General features: G+C 30.9%; 1 long non-coding RNA gene across 1 annotated transcript; it reads left to right on the forward strand.

Annotated features, from left to right (window-relative positions):
• Positions 1-3,859: 3,859 nt before the first annotated feature.
• On the forward strand, positions 3,860-4,902 carry LOC139906135 (uncharacterized). Its single transcript, XR_011781442.1, has 3 exons — positions 3,860-4,525; positions 4,579-4,718; positions 4,781-4,902. It is a non-coding gene; the product is annotated as an uncharacterized lncRNA (long non-coding RNA).
• The last annotated feature ends 13,752 nt before the right edge of the window (positions 4,903-18,654 follow it).

Consider the following 18,654-nt stretch of genomic DNA (forward strand, 5'->3'; position numbering starts at 1 on the left):
TGTTCTTCTATTGAAATATCGTATTAGATCACAGATTTTAGTGTAGGTTATAACTTAAACAGTTGTTAAAAAAAGGATGAATTTCTTATGATAAATGGGTCATTAATTCCTTACTATTGAAGCTAGAGACATGATTTTGGTATCAAAATGTTTCTTTTACCATTATCTATCAGATATATGGGGTTAAAAAGGAAAAATGCTGAATTTGATTTTTTTTGTTATATACCTAAATATTGTCATAAGAATACCACTTTTCAACTTTCCATAAATTAGTAGTATTTGTAGATATCCTAACCGACACAGATACAGAATCCGTTCATATTCAAAGACTCCCTATAATACCATTTATTATTTAAAAATACATGGATTACTTTAGGACATAAGCTAACCAAAAAATATATATATATTCCGTAACTTGTTGTTTAAGAAAAATGGTGCATATTGCAAAGAATTTTCATAGCGCCCTCTATGTGAGTAACATACATCTATTTTAGATGTAATGAATTATAATTGAGGGAGTTGTATTATTTTGACGCTTACTAATTCTCACTTTGTTTAAAAACTAATAAAAATAAACATCACTAATGCCAATTGATGAAAACATTTATTGTTTTTAAAGGAAATATTTTTCATAATTTTCTGTTGAACGTACTTAGAAGTACTTGAGTATTCATATGAGTACTCGTGTTTCATGAATAACTATGTAAAAAGTATCAATGTACTTGGGCCCATCCCTGATAGCAAGGCTTCTGTATTTTTGTTATTGTCAACTATTAGTTATTATGGGAGCATTTATTATTTAGATATTATCATTGAGAAATAAATTACTCTTAAGTACATCTGTGCCATCTTGAGGAGATTTATTCTGTTGTTTTTTATATTTGCTCATTGTACATATTATGTACAAAAACAAAAGAAGGAATGTTTAACCTAGATTTCCAAGTTCATTATAATTTATCATGTCTAACCTAGATATAAATCCAAATAACAATAACATATGTCCTTTCCAAGCCTTGTTTGTAAAAAAAAAAAAAAAAATTAATTGTTCATCTAGTATTCAAATAATTTATTAATTATATTATTATCATCTTGGGGAAATATGAGCATATATTATAAGGTATTCATATATTTTTAATTAATTTTAAGACATTGAGCAATAAATGAAGCGATAATCAAGTTTTAAACTTCCTTGAGTGTTTGTTTTATTCAATTAATCTAACACCAAAGCATAGAGATATAATCATACATGTAAGTCCAGTGGCCTGTTAATTTGTAATTGGTAGTATAAAGAACGAATTATCCAAGAAAGACTACATCTATGGAATAGACACCGATTTTTACCTGTAAGAGTGTAAGTCCTAAAAGAAAATATGCTTATTAAAGCGAATGTAGAATTGAAGTACTAATAGAGTAATAAATAACAAAATATGGAGGATGTATATACAGAAGTATTTTATATAATTAATTAATTCAATTTCAACAAGATATTATTAATAATAAGTTAAAAATAATTATATGTACTTTTCAGACTAGGTAGGGATTATAAAAAAATATTATTTGCCAGAAGATTTACAGGATAATTTAGTAGCTTTTCTTTGAGTACTATTTGATTTTTCTTTTTTTCGTTTGAGGTTTAAGCGGATATCATTATTTTTAGACCTCACAAAGTTTTGGATGTTAACATTGAAAACTTTGCTTGAAATCTTGGTGAATAAGTCCTGGAATTTGTGCCCAAATTCGCATTCCTTATTTTCAATTGGAAAAACATTTTCGTTGCTAATTATTCTTTGATACACGGCACAATTGAATATATTGGTAGTATTTTTTCTTTTAAATTTTACCGCTTCAAAATGCAAAGAAGAAAATAGTTCATATAGCAAATTGTTAAAAAAGCAAGTTCGACGGAGTAATCAGCCCTCCTCTATTTACCAACTCAATGATACTTCATTTATCGGCATCTTCTTTCATTGTGGCTTGGATACTTGTCAAGTCGAAAGAGCTTTCTTCAACTAAGAGACTCTGGCAACCAGAACAAGAGATTTTTTTAAAATCAGATCTTGCAATTAAATCACCAATATAATAAAGAGTCTTATTCAAAGCGTTATCTTCATTAGCAATTCCAATTTCAGAGTTGCCTAGATTGTTGCAGATGTCAAAAGCAAAATCCAAGTCTTTTTCACATTTTAAGTCCTTAGCTTCTTCAAATATAATCGACAACTCCGTGATTGGAACCTTTATGTACTTTAAAAAGGTTCACAAACGAAGATCTTTTTCAGCTTGAAAAAGTTGTCGGATTGAAATGTAGTAATTTGCCCCTGCAATCATTTGATAACGTCCAAATCTCTGTTTGATATAATCAGACTGGAATTTTCGAGAGAGGACAAAATCAAAGTTCCAGACATTTATCAAATAAAGTGCTAATGATGGTACTTCTTTAGTTGAATGACGCACGGAGTAAAGTGTTTTACTTTGTAAAGATGTACTATGGAGCCGTTAATGAAAAATCTGAAGGTATAATCGTCCTTAATAGTGATCCTTCATTCCACTAACGGGCGTCCATTCTCACTGTCACAAAAATAAGAGAATATCAATGGTGTTGGACTTGATTTGAAGAACTTTCCCCCACTAGGCAGTTGAATTTTTCCTTCTGAAAGGAGGAGAGTAAAATTATTTTCAAAAGAACAATACAGATTATAAATAACGATCAAGGCATTAAATGTACATAATTAGGTCTGAGATGTGAAGTGGGCAGTTACCTTTCAACAAGGAGCGGACGGTTTTAAACAGATGGATTATTTCAGTCTCGAAAAAAGCTTCACAAGCCGATTCTCGCCTTTCTCTCTCTTTCTGGAAGCGATGTGTAGACGTAGCCGCTGTTGTTGAGTGTCTTGATAAGGAGGGACTGAGAGATAGCGAGGTAAATTTTGGATAGACGGAAGGAAAGGCATCCTCCTTTAATCGAGGCTTTTTATCTCCTCTGTCTGGTGTTTCCGTTTTCTTCCGTCTAGGATTTGAATCTTTGGAATCATACTTCAAGTCATCAGGTTGAAAATGAAGGGAACACACAACTGCAACTTTTTTGAATGTCCAGTATAATCCTAATGGTCTCGTACTTTCTTTATGGCAGCAATCTATTTGCGCCTTCGGATAGTATCCGTTGGGATCCAGTGAGTGGAGACTTGGGGTGTCATTTCCTTTCCCCGCTGACCCACATCGCAACCAGGGGCATCAAAAGTGTAAGGTATTGCTTTCAATAATGATAATAATACAACTCACACCGTTTAGAAGTTCAAAATAGATGTTGAATGATGATGTACTTTTGGAAAATAAAGGGGAGATTAAAAGAAGAATCTTAGCCTACAATTGCATGTGCAAGAAAAAAGAAGGGAAATAGTGACTATTCCATAGATGTAGCCTTTCTTGGAATTATCTTTTCCTCAGCAGTTGTCATTAGTATTTAATCCCTGAATAGTGAACATCTTTTCCTAAATAGATTTAATTATAATCAAAACCTGTTTGAACGTTCGTGTGTGCTCATAAAAGGACGGAGTGTGCCCCTGAGGATTTATCGCAGGGAAATAATTGTAAGTCCTTGATGGACTCAGAGTAGATTGGGGATCGAGATCAGAGAAATTCTAGTAAATGTCCTTATTTATCTCCTTTTTTCCTTCCTCTCTTGTCAGAGATGATTGTATCGGATCTAATCAAACGTAGTTCAAGCATGATTCTTTCTCTCCTCCAAAACATTCTAGAAATTGTTAGGGTTACCATGTTGATCTTCGTTTTTTGTTTTTTTGTCATGCCCATTCCTCAATGGATTTTCACTTTTAGATATAATTAAGGGTGATAATTTTGGTAAGAATAGAAAAGCGTGCGAGGAGAAGAGAAGAAATACTTATGGCATCATTGATTAAATAATATACATCTTCTTCTATCAATCATGAACGTTATCATTCCCGCCTTTATTATTCAATATTAATATAATAATATTAGATGGGGATAGTCGATAGAAAACTGAATAAAATGCAAAAAATAACGTCGCCTTCTGTCTGGATTTCTGAAAATGGAGGCCTAGGAATTTGGAAAATACTTACCGGATGAGAAACAGATGGTTTGTCGGATTTGTCGATATAAATGTGCCTTTAGTCCCCTGTCTAGAATTACACGCCACTCATTATCCTCATCTCATAACAAGAGTATGGATATTCATCTATAAAATCAATTTAACGATGAATACATCAAGTCAGACTTTAACTCTGATCTCACAACGATGCTTATTGTATGTAATATAACCTTATCCATTGCTAATCATCTACGTTCAAAAAATTTATGGAGAAATACAAGGGTAAACATACCCCTTCCCGAGGAACCATCATTAAATTAATGGAGGATGTTGGTACTGATGTCATTTATAGAAATACATATAAAAATGTTTTGAGTCATCCACACCAAATGACGATCAAGTTATCAGTAAAAAGTATTTACGAATATCAAAAAGGAAATCTGAATTTTGTACTATCTCACAGTAAGTATTCAATTTTTTTTTAAATCTAACCATAAAATATGATTCTATTTTAGCTAAACATATCAAGAATTATGATACACAACTCAGTAAAGGGCAAAAACAACTGCTTAAATGGTCACAACAACGGGGGTAGTAGCTTTGGATGGTTTGCAACTAGTTTGTCTGAGACTACTTACTTCGCTTTAAGACTTGGGCATGATAATTAGGTTTTCCAATATTACATAGTCAATAAATATTACTTTTTTATCACTTAAGGCTTAGCTATGGTTGATGGGCTCCAAGAAATGGTGTTCAGAAAACTCATAAAAGGCAAAAACAACTGTTTAAATGGTCACAACAACGAGGGTAGTTACATTGGGTGTTGCATTATAATTAACTGAATTCTGATGTTAGAACAAGAAAAAATTATCTGGATCAATCTATTATTTCAATATTCTGTATTTATAATTTTTTATTATTAATAGTTATATGATTTTAATTGTTTAATTTTGTATATTTAACTTAAATGTTTAATGGTTTATTTTTTAGTATGTAGATTATATTTAATTAAAGCCTTCTTTTTTAAACTTTGAGCTTCAAATATATATCAAATACTCTACTTTGTCGTTTCATTAGCTATTATTCTGAGAATAAGGTTAATAATGAATTACAATTTCATGGAGTGTGACGTTTTCAAATCTACTGTAACGGATAAAAAACGTCGAAGTCAATTATACGTAGTATATCTTCATTAAACATTTTGCTAATAAATACATTCGTTATACCCTCAAAAATCATAATAAAGCAGGCAGATGATAATCACATCAGTATTTTAAACAATGATACTATATGTCTTTTTTTCCCCCTTCTCCTTGCACGCGTTTTTCTCTACAATATTATCAACTATAGATATAATAGATAGAAGCAGAGCATTAGTCCGCTCTAGGAAATTCTGAGTGCGCGCCCGCTGAGTTACTAATTTTATGTGTGCTCTCTCGTTCGTTGTTTAAAGCAATGAGCGTGCTCTCGCTCAATTCAGAATGAGCGACGTTCATTTTTTCGCCCTTAAAGGAATATTTGAATTTGACAATGCTTTATGATTGCAATTAATTCCTTCGAATTTATATATATATACTATTTATTCAAAAAAAAAAAAATGAAGAGAAATAAGGCACAAGAATAAATCAAACTAAAAGATCTAAAATTATATTTAAAATAAAATAAATCAATAATATGAATAATCCAATTTTTTAAGTGTTAAATATTTGATTTATTAACAAAAGTATATTTTATTTTTTATTTTTTTCTAAGTTTTCATCTTTTAAACTCTTGCATTTATCCTTAAATAATAATTGAACACCCTTATAAAACACTCTTTCAAAGGTAGCTGAGGACAACAGTGTATAAATCAGAAGTTAACATAAAAAATTTGAGAGTTAAAGTATAATTTTAAAGATTGCAAGAAAAAACAATGGAAGTTATGTCTCAAGATAAGCTTGATTGTTTTTTTTTCTGCTGTATCTGTGGCTCTTTGCTGTCTTCGGTTGACAAGTTTACTTTTCATTTAATGTTTTTCATTCTAAAAAGAATCAAACATCAGTTCTCTCTGAGACACGGGTACCTCCTTTTTAAGTGGATATTACTTTAGAAGATAAATCTTTCTTTTTAGCAAACAAATTTTCCCAACTGAAATACGATTTTCTCACATACATAATGTCTCATTTAGAACTTTGTTAACGGCCTACCAGTGACCAATCTGTCCCATTTTACTTTTTTGGAATTAATACAATTCTTCCCTCTGAGATTAATCTAGGAACCTTTCCATATTTTTCCATAGATTTGCAAAACCATAGTAAATATGGAACTTGAATAATGTCCTTGAAGTTATTTTTAATGCCGTTCAATATTATTTCCGAAGAAAAAATAGGAGCCGTAGACTTCTTGCAATATTTAGAAAAGTAAATTATTTGCATACCTATCGTGGCGTGATTTGCATACCTATCGTGGCGTGAAAATATTTTAATTTATCGTCGGCTTTAGTCAAAACCCTACCATAGTAAATTATCTTTTTAACTTTTGAGAGGTTTTTTGTTTCGTTTAATTTCATTCTTCTAATTCTCCGTCTGTGGTCAACTTCTGTTGCAATTTTTCTTTGAGCTTCTTCCTCTGCTATATCAAAAATTCTAAAACAATTAACTGTGTCAGATGTGAAAGTTCGCCAAAATAGAGTTCTATTTTTCAAAATTTCCTCTATCTTCTCTTGTAGGTCATCAGCTGCTTTTTGACGATTTCTAACAAATCTCTTAGAATAATCAAGGATACAATGCTTTAGAGTATTAGCTGCCCTCCGTGCGGTAAAGTATGCATCAAATTTCTTTTTTAATCTATCCTGCAATAATTGTATAAATTTATCTTCATTAAAATCCACTGTGGGATTTTGTATTGATTTGAATTATATTCAGAATCATCTCCCGAATCCATCATTAATATTATAAAAGACAAAAAGAAATTATATTTAAAAGTTGGGATAAAATATTAATAAATGTACATCATAAAATAATATGTTTCAAAATACTTTATTAACCTATTGACATCTCTAATTCATATAACTATAGTAATAAATTATTATAATAAACACTTAAAGAAATTAAAATATTTGAAGGGCCATCTATGCAACGATTAGAATGTTTCGGTCAACTAATTCTTTATATGATCACTCTATGTATTTTATCTCTATGAACCAAAGCGTCAAAACGAACAACAAGGGATTTCCCAGTTTTACTTTTATTGTATCCTGCAAACTTTCATCGATAAAGAAACTGAAAAAACAACAACTGACGATAAAATACTAGGTTCATTTTTATGTAAGTGAAGGCAACTTCTTGAGGAATCCTTAATATTTTGGGTATTTCATTGTCTTATCTTTTCAATGACGGAACTGAATTATTAATTATCAACGGATTTAAATATATTTTTGCATCCATTAATAATTTCAACCAATAGAAAACATTTGAACATTAATATTAAGCTTCCTTTCGTAAACATCCTTTTTCTTTTGTTTTCATGTACTTGATAATTTTAGGTTAAAAGTGTACCCCAATATGAAGGAAATTAATTTCTTAGTACACAGTTGACATAGACTTATAATTACGCTAATTAATCATAACAACATTAGATTTGGGCATCAACAATATATAATATTATAATTTCATTTTAAATATAAACTTCTGTCAAATATAAATTAAAGATAACAAACTTTTGATATTCAAAATGTACTCATTAACTTTGATGAGATTGAGTGTGATATATGGGATAACAGCTGAGATTAGTTTTGTAGCAACGTCTATACTTTAAATGGACAAAGCAAAAAAAAAAAAATACTCAATTTAAAAATAAACAAATATAATAAATTCTCCAAACCTTGATTTAAAATTTCATAATTTCATTTATTCTGAAAGATGTCTCACGAACATACTATAAACCATTCAAATATATTTTAATCAGATTTAGGCAATCTTATCAAATTTGGGGTGTAGATATCCCAGTTCACTAACGCAGGGTTAAATACATAGATCGCCCTTCCTAAAATTACAGGAACATACCCCTAAATCCCCAGGTATCGTTATGCATTATATTCATCTAGCAAAGGGTTACTCGGGTTAAGGAGGGAGCGAGAAATCACATTGAAAATGGTCTATTTTATTTCTTCTTAATATTTAGACCCCTTCCATGCAGGAGAGCTTTATGGTAATATATTGAATATTATATTTATATGAAACGTATTACTATGATTTTTTCCCTTGGAATGCTCTATTAGGGCTTTTAGAAGAGAGAGTGTGCGCTATTCATCAGAGAAGTGTCCAGTCTCTAGGGGCTTCCAACAAGAAGGAGTGGACTAAGCTCGAGTATGACTGCAAAGTCAGGGTTTGCAAGGGATTTAGGCCTCCTATTGAGGCAATAATAAAAGCTGAGGGATTATATATGGAATAAAAGTTGTACCAAGCATTATTTTTAAATAATTTTGTTAAATAAATGTCCTCTCTAAACCTTTCGTTAAAATTTTACTCTTGAAAAATTGAAAAATAAATAAATGTGTACCAATACATAAGATCAACCTGATACATATATAAAGATAATAAATTGATTCTTTTTTGTTATAATGTCAAGAAACTAGATGACTCTGTTGATATAAAAGAAAGTAAATAGAGCGAAAACGTGACGAATAAACCTTATAATTGAATAATTATAGTTTCATCATTAAATCCTAACATTTTCATTAAAAAAAAAAAAAACATTTGTACCTAAATATCATTTTTTACTGCATATTTATTGTTCTTCCCATTATAGTAGTCTAAAGGTTGATTACCACATCAATCGTACTTCAACACATTGATGTATTTAAAAGTTTAAATATATATATTTACACATATATAGATGATATCGGGAGAAGAGTTGCTCTCACAAAAATATTATTTATAATATTATAAGCATGTTTGTAATTACCGAACAATTTCCATCACAAGCCAGATCTCTACACTAATGGAGAAGCGAATCAATTCTGAAGTGAGAAACTTTTTTCCCTAACACAATTTGATATCTTCTAGACAACATGGATTCTAAAGTGGAAGGTCATGTATTAAAAACCCTATTATCATTCTGGGATGATGTCACTCGAATAAAAACTTCTAACTGAATACATATATCTTATGCTTTGAATTCAGCAAGGTCTTTGACAAGGTGCTGTATGGTGGGCTCGAACACAAACTTTATATTGTATTGGGATTGTGGGTGAACTATTTCAATGGATTTGATCGAAATCGAGAACAGCGAGTTCTGATAAACTGCATTTGATCAACTTCAATAGGTATTCCATCCACTGTACCTCAGGGTAGTGTCCTGTGACCTAATCTCTTCTCAGTCTATATTAACGACCTGTGTGATAAACTGAGATCCAAAATATATATGTATGCTGACGACACAAATCTTGTTTGCCACTCAGAAGAAGAGGCCAAACATGACCTCAGAGAATTTCTTAGGTGGATCCACCATTGGGGAATTCCTTTAAATCTTGAGAAGAGCTACTTTATGATTTTTCGGGGCGGCGTTGTTGACCTTGGAGGGATGAAGAATGTGGGGATGTTTTTTAAGAATCTTGGAGTGCTGACATCTTCTAATATGAAATTCAGTACTCACATTTCAATATTGTTAGAAAAGCAAACATAGGGCTTGGACTTATTAAAATAAGTTATAAACCAGAAATATGAAACTGAAGATATGAAGATAATGTTATGCTTATTTTAAAATACGCTTCTCAGTTGGGGAATCCAATGTATAGAAAGGAAATCAAAGCTCTTGAAAATGTACAGAAACGCTTTATGATGTTTAAAGTTATTAATGGACTGACTAATGGTAACATCAATCCCAAAGTATGTAGTAAGGTGTACAACACTCGGTCGTCTTCCGATTTTTACTTAGTTCAGCCATCGGCAAATACTACTTACTTCCAAAATCGCTTTTTTTAATCGAACCATACGGATATGGAACTGCCTCCCCAAAGAGGTGAGAAGAACGTCTTCACTTTACGGTTTATAAGATACTTTAAAAAAATAATATACATCTACTTTAATTCCACACTAGGAAACTCATGTCTAATTTTGTTTTGTTTTTCATTTTTGCTTTTATCATTAAATTTTATCAAATAATATTACTCTTGTTTTTTTTAATAATAATTTCCCCTTCATATTTGATCTTATCTTATTTATATTATCTTATTTAATTCTACCACATTAAATCATTTCATTTTATCATATTGTTTTTATTATACTCTATCATAATGTTTTATGATATTTTATCATGAGTCGACAATATTGAGCTTTTTTTAGCCACTAGTCGAAACCAAACAAATAGCAATGAATAATTGATTGTCTTACTTATTTCATGACTAGGATTTCTCTTAGAGGGGATGTTCAGTTACTTTTTGAAATAAAAAATAATTTCTTTTTACAATTTTAGATAGAATGTATAAAAAATAGAAGGATTTTTTCTATAAAATACATAATTATATGACATAATTATCTTATAATTACATCAAATCATTTCTTTGTATAACAATGAATTATTTATAATAATGACAAGAAATTAAAAAATTTGAGAACATAATTTCATTTTTTGACAACAACCACAGTCATTTACAAATAATATTTGAAAATTAGACAACAACATTTGAGTAAGGGGATAGACTCCCCTTTCCCTCCATACACCCTCCTAAATAGCCACAACTCATAAGCAGTCATGAACTAAAATAAGGAGCATTTTTTAGCTCGCCTGGTTTTTTGGAGTTGACAAATCAAAGAATCAATTTTCCTTTCCTTAGCTGTTGTCATTATTATTTAACTCCTGAGTAGTCAACTTGCTTTTCTGCTACATACAAGCTATCATTGATATATAAAAATCCCTAATACGGCGAGTAACCCCGAGGATTTGTTGTTGCGGAGTTATAATTGTAAGTCCTTCTTTGACCCATAGTAGAATGGAGGATCGACATCGGAATCATTAATCCCTATATACTCGTTTATTTCCTTCTCGCCCTCGTCAGAGTTGCTTGTGGCTGATCTAAGATGCTCTCCTTCAAAAGATTCTTCATATTGTTAGTGTTAAAATGTTGATTTTCGGTCTGTTAAATTTTAACATGACCAAAATGCTCTCGATTAGCATCACTCGTCACAAGCCTGGTGTAGAGTGTCGGTTTTAATAATTTTTTTGTCTCTGTATCTATCCTACCTCTTGTGTTTTAAAATACTTGCTTACTTGTCTTACTAGTACTATAAAACCACTGTTGAACTGAGTTACTCAAGTCTGATTTTCTAAAACAATATTACCAAAAAAAAAACATCTTAATTACCCAGCTAGCTAAATTTAATACAAGTTTTTATCAAGTACGTACAATGTACATATACAAAACGATATCCATTTTTTTTTTGTGCGATGTATTTTGTCTGTTTTGCTAATGTGTTTTCATATTTTTACCCTGCAATTATTACAAAAAATTTTAATGTATACAAATATGTATATATATAATTGCACAAATATATTACCCTGTATAATAATCAAAGTATCCGAGTTCTTGTATTTTGTGTAGTATAATTTGTCAAGACATAATGCTTGTGCATAAACAAACAGTCAAATCTTATTTAACATACTTTGCTTTAAGGGATTTGGGAATAGGAAAAATCAAAGATATAAACCAAGTGACGAAATGAAGACTACTTGATAAATATTTGTCCAAATATGTGAGCTAAGCGATAATTTTTATGTTCACTAGGAGCGTTGGGGTGCCATGAATTTTACTCTTAGCACTAAAGTTGAAATATTGGTAATGAAAAAAACTACCTTTAAGAATTAAAATAGGACAAACACTTTTTGCGTGTGCTCTTTCTTCTTTTTTGTTCAGCTTTTAATAGATCGTTCTGATGTTAAATTCTCACTCTGAAGTATGCATTCTCGCCTATCTTTCGTGTAAATTGTTTATAAAAATGTATGATGAAATAAATATATATGAATTTAAATACAATTATAAATATTCTCCTCTAATTAACAGTAATTCATTTTCTTTAACCTCTTTAACTGAATTAACAAGTTGAATTCTGTGAAAGGAAGAAATGAGTTGAGAAGGAGAAATGAAAGCATTCGACGTAAAAAAAGTAAGTCCACTTCTTATACATGTTGTAAATTAATAACAAAAAAATCATACAGTGACGTCATATGTGATACCATTAGATGTGACATCTTGCGTAGGGAAAATAGTACTAGTAAGACAATTAATCTTCTCAAGCTAATAGTCGCGTTTGTTCACTTAGTGGTATAACTTTACGTTAGTTTGTCATAAAAGCAGGTATATACTAGACTATTTATGAATAAAGACCAAGCATGTTACATTTGAGGAAAAATAAAGAAATAATAAGGTTGAGCCATATTGATCCATGTTTAATGGTCGCAATATCTATGTTACCCAAAAAGTTAATAAATTTCATAATTTGTAGGAAGAAAATAGTACTGCTACCTAAAAATAGACCATATAAGTCAAAATAAAGCAATCCGTATTTCATATCTATTTTAGATGTGTAAACAACCTTTCAAAAGTGTATTACAGTTTTCCTCTAAAATAATTATTTCTTATAAAAAATTAAATATAATGTAATTGAGTTGTGCACTCTTTTCTTTTATCCCCTCATGTATATTGTAAGATCGAAATATTTTTTGAAAAACATTTGTCAAAGGAAAACACGCAAAATTTTATTTTGTATATAGCATATGGCTCGACTACAAGAAGGTGGTCCGAAAAGTTTCCGACCTAACAGAGATAAATTTTTTCTTTAATTTGTATTTTCTTTTTCAACATAGTAACCTTGTACCTCTACAGACTTCTCCAAGGGAAATAGTACACAGGGTTTTAGCTGCAATATTCATGGGACACTTTTTTTTCCACCTATATTACTCTGAGTTGGACCTGTATAAAGCCGTGAAAGTTTTACTCAACAATCCTTATATACATATATGCTATTCTTTGAATCTATTTGAAGGTTTTACTTTAAATAAAAAAATTAATGACAGCTGAATACTCGATTAAGTCCATTTTCACAAAACCACAAATATCAACTCACTTAAATGACTGTTACATAACAACTGCGCCCCTAAAATGGCATACACTTTGGTGAGTAACTGCCAACAGATGTAAAATATATGAGACTAGCATATTTGCCTACATTTTTCATGTTGAGGTCGGAAACTTTTCAAGCCACCCCTGTATATATAAATTCCTTTTTAGTCAAATGGAACATTCATTGTGGGACAATGTTCCTCCTACCCCCACCTCCGCTATTTTTTCGAAAAAACAAACAATTTTGAAGAACCAGTCTAATATACGTACATAATATGGACACATACGCCCTACGCTGGAATACGTTTGATGAGCATGGTAATTTTTATAGTAGATAATAAAGTTATTATGTAGAAAAACGATAAATCATGATTCCATAAAGTATCGACATATATTTATATATTGCTAATGGATATTGAAATATTAATTTTATTTTCACGTTTTTATATCATACAGACTTTATATTCCACTGTTGTAGAGAGAGAAATAACCTAATATTCTTTTTTTGCATATTCCGCTCCAATTGGCAATCATATCTGTGTATCAGGCTTGAATATTGAGCGGGAAATGAGGGCAGATAACGCAGTCCGTTCATTTTTGAACGCCTGAACGGGGAAAAAATCAATTAATGAAAAAATATTGAAATACCATTCATTTAACTATTTAGTTCTTTGCTCCTTTTTAATATTTACCAAAACATATTTTACTCCTAAGATTAGAGCTCAAACGATTTGGCGAGACAATGAGCAAGTTAGCATTTTTTTAAATAGGTTAAATGAATTTTTTTCCCGCTAGAAACACTAAGGGTATCATGGAGTACTCTCTAAATAACTATGTAACTTCCATGAATACGAGATAGATTCTGAGTTGGAGAGAAAATTATCCCTAAGTCACGAGAAGAAATTACAAAATGACAGTATCTGTGATGCCTCAAGGACATCTCGCGAGGAAATAAGTTTTTGTCTTAAATTAAATTTGGTCAAAAATGACCATGTGGCCGTCGTTTCGTTTGAAAGAATGAATTGAAACAAATTAACGAATGAACGGAACTTCATAAGAAATGGACGGATGAAAAGTCTTTGAAGATACTTAAAAGAACTAGAGGAACCCGGGACACGGAAGAAATAGAGCCGTGAGGACTCCTAGGTTGACCAAGTCTATTAGAGAGAAGTTCCGTAGGAATCTTCAATGTGCAAAATGGCAATAGAATACAAAATGTCACGGAAAACAGTCAAAATAATTGTCAAGAAGGACCTTGGTATGGACATTTTCAAACATAGTCAAAAAACAACAGCTCTTTTTTGAGGCCATGAAAAACAAGGGGATGAAAAATGCAAAGCTCTGCTTAAGTGGCATACCCTGAAATTGTGGTTACCTTCTATGATGGAAAACTATTTGAGGCCACAAAAAAGTACATCCCTCTAAATGACCTTAACTGGCCTAGGGCCTTTCCAACATATTTTTACATTCAGAAGCCGGCATCATTTATGATTAGGGGGTGGATTCGCCTCAAATGGAGCAAAATCTCCGCTATTCCAGATCCCTATTGGAGTCAAAATCAATAAATTTGTTAACGTAGACTTTTTGAAGACAAAATTTATACCCTGGATTCAGCAGGAACTTAATGGGCTCCCTGTCTGTTTTCAGAAGAATAGTGCTACAACACACACACCCAACAATGTTTAGAAGTGTTAATTAGACCATTTAATCCCTTCTGGCATATTTCCTTAACAGACTGCAATCCCTTGGATTTTACAATGTAGAGTATGGTGCAGAAGGAGGCTAACGCCATTCACAGGACCAATAAGGATCAGTTGATGGCTGCAGCTGAGGTATCATCGAAGGATCGCAGAAGAAACTGCACTAGTGCCGTCAAGAGGTACAGGGATGTTGTTCGGGTAAAAGGTGGTAATATTAAATAATATTTTAATCCGTTCTTCAATTGAAATATATATTTGAATTTGAATAAAGCAATATTCTGAAATGTCAACAGTATCTGATATTATTATTACTGTATCCATGTTTCACTAATTTAGCGGTACCATGTACACATATCAATTCTTTTCCGAAAGATGCAAACTATCCTCTTCACAATCAACTAGGATCAATTTAAATTTCTAAATTATTATATGTCTTCATTTTAATTTAAAGACATTTTATTCATCAACAATTCTATAAAAGCAATGACATTTAATTAAATGTAAAGATACTTCAATATACTAGGAATGAGGGAGAGATGACTATCCAATTATCGTCCTTCTGTAATAAAACACTATTGACCAATAAAAGCCTTAGGTTCTTTGAATATAATATTCATGCAATTCGATGAGGAATGGTTGGCAAAACAATCATTAATCAAGGGATAAATGTATTGTTAATTCTATGACAATTCACTCTTTTTTACGAATAACCAAATTTGTTTCCTCAAAGGTGACTCATCCATGTAAAAGAACCATTATAATATTGGTTTGTATACCTTTATGTTCCTTCTAAGAACTTTATTATATGCGTATACATAAATTTTTCATTAAAAAGTGTTGATTTTTGTTAGGACGTCAAGTCCATACAGTGACGAATTTTTATTTGAGGTTTCATGTCAGGTGTTGAAGGGTGAATTTAAGCTTTGTATTTTTTTTTTTTTTGCCTCTAAGATTTTCAAGCTTATTTGTATATCACTGTGTTACCTCATTCACAGAGGAGTCTAAAATCTGCCCTATAAAGAGGGAACGGCTTTTTCTAGTTATTAATCTGAATAGGGTTCATTATTTTCCAAAGCTGTTATCATTATTATTTAATTATTAAAGACAGAACAGCTAAGTATTACAAAATAACTAGTGTTTGGGTTGATGACGAAAGACGGAGAGTAACAATAGTTTGCTCGGGATTTAAAAGTGTAGGTCCTTGTTAGAGTTGGAGTATAATTCAGGATCGACATCGGAATAATTACTATATACGGATTGGTATTTATATTTATTTCCAATCCATCACGGCTACTTGCAGCTGATTTAATAAAATGTAATGACAGCTAAGATGCTCTTTTCCTAAATATGCTTCAAATGTTCAGGATTACTAGACTAATTATTGGTTTCTTTTATATTTACATAGTTGTTTTTTATGTAGCTGTTGATTTTACCCCTTCAGGTTTATGTACATTGGTTTCTTCAATTTAAAATAGCTTTTGTTCTCCTGTAAACAGTTATTGTATAATAATTCCATAGTTGAGAAGAATTGGCAAACTACCGACGGATTTTGGGCCTTGCTCTATTATTTTTTCAATGATATATTGTGAGAAACAATACAGAATAAACGGCTTGAGATATGTATATCAAAAGTTTATCATGCAATTATAGGGCCTTCAAGAAATCAGTATTTATCTAGGGTCAAGCTCATGTTCCCTAGAACAGTGGTTCTTAACCTGTGTTTGATAGATCTCAAAGTAAATATCTTGTTGAGGACATACTCTACTTGAACAATAAAGGAGGCTTAAGTGAACATCATATCGTACTTCCAACAAGATTAAGCTCCTTTGCCCATGAAAAATAAATAAAATGTTGAAAATTAGTGCAAACACTTGAATTGTGTTAAATTCAAGTGTTTACTCATTTCACATAACAAATCATATTAAATATATCTATGTAGAACAATCAATAATTGACAAAATACTGTAACATTTTAATATCTAATTGTATAATTTTTAGGATTTGTGTGAGTGAACTATTAAATATGAATCAATGAATTGAATTATACATAAAAAATATGCATAAGATTAGGGCCTTGTCTATTTAAAAAAATTTATAAGTAAGGATTATTGTATATTCCTTGATTCTTTAATATCATCTAAAAATATCAAAAATAATATAAGCTTTTATATTAAGCTAAAAATATCGATTCTTTAAAATGTCACGTATGTGTAAAACAAACGAAAGTTGAAAAGATTACAATATGTCCTATATAAGGGCGTCCCAAGACATATAAAGAATTTTTTTAATGTGGTATACATATACCCCTATTTTTTTTTTTCTTTTGATGTCAGCAGCACAAATATGGAAAAAATTATTTCTCTAGAACAGTTACTCCAAACCGGATCCCTCGTGCACCGTCTATGTCTATCTGAGGTGATCAAGAAAAGTCTTTTGTACGAAAAGTGCAAATATTCTTGGAAAATTTGTTGCTTCCCCCTACCAAAAACACGACTTGGGCTCTTTATTCCTCCTTTTTTTTTTTTTTTTAATCGATACGATCTTTTTTTACCATTCAACGGTCCTACAGACCGATACCTCGGTCCTTCACCTATATTATATCTTGAAAGAGGTTATGTTGAATAGCTAAAAGGACATAAATAGTAACTACAGCTGTTTTAGCTGATAAGGACTGACATATTTTATTAGGACCGGACTGATAGCATTGCACTACTGCTGATAAGTGTATATAAATATTTTTTTTATGCGTTTGAACCCTATCTTTGAATAGTTGATGAACATTCCCATTGTTCAAGTTTCCTTAAAAGGCTATAGGAGGCTACCATTTTGAATATATTCCATTGTTCTTTCTAATATATTATTTAGCTGTAGTTAATATAAGAAGAAACGAAAATTAGTTCTTAATGAGTTGAAAATGACTAAACGATTAGTTAACCCTTAACACTTTTGATAAACAAAGTTCGAAGATGTAATTTATATAATCAAACAAAAGTAATCAATTATTTTTGCATATATAAAATCCTAAGGTTTCGACATTTTCATTTCAAAAATCATCCCTATCCTAACGTAAATATGTCAAGATCTAAGGTTAAAGGCCTTGAGACTATCCACAGTTATGAAAAGATTGCTCTAGAACTGTGAACCCCAACTAAGGTTCTATTGTGCATTCTCTAGGGTTCCACGAGGTTATCAAGTATTTTGTAAAAAAGTCCTTAAGAAATGGTTTTTTTTAAAGTTCTTCAAAAAAGTTTCAAATAAAAAACTTGGGGCAAAATTAGATTTTCCTAAAAAAAAAATATATATAGGCTCTTTAGTTACGAAAAGGTTGGGAAGCACTACTCTTTAGAACAAGGATTAAAAAGAAATTCAACATCATTTCTTTGTAATACTGTATAGAGAAGACTCGGAACAGTTTGTTCAATTACTCGGAGATTATTCGGATTAGACTTTACAAATTTTTATACAAAAATTTATTAAAAGGCAAACTAATTTATATCCACTTATGATTAAAACTTTTTCAGTTATTTGTTTCTGAGTATGCAATAAACCGCCCCCCTTCTACAGTCCAGTTTGTTGGGGGAAAAAACGCGAGAAGAAGGTGGAAGCAGACATATGGTACTACTGAATTAAGACCCTTGTTAATATCAGATTCCTATTCAATAATTTTGGGCGTAAAAAAAAATATTTTTGAAATAACATTCGTAACGGAAAAATCATATAGATTAACTTTATATACATTTTTTTAAAATTACACCAAGGATAGGCAAGAATACTTACTTCATAGGGAGAAGGTA

The sequence above is a fragment of the Lepeophtheirus salmonis genome, chromosome 8 (genome assembly GCF_016086655.4).
Source record: "Lepeophtheirus salmonis chromosome 8, UVic_Lsal_1.4, whole genome shotgun sequence".
NCBI classification, from domain to species: Eukaryota; Metazoa; Arthropoda; class Copepoda; order Siphonostomatoida; family Caligidae; genus Lepeophtheirus; species Lepeophtheirus salmonis.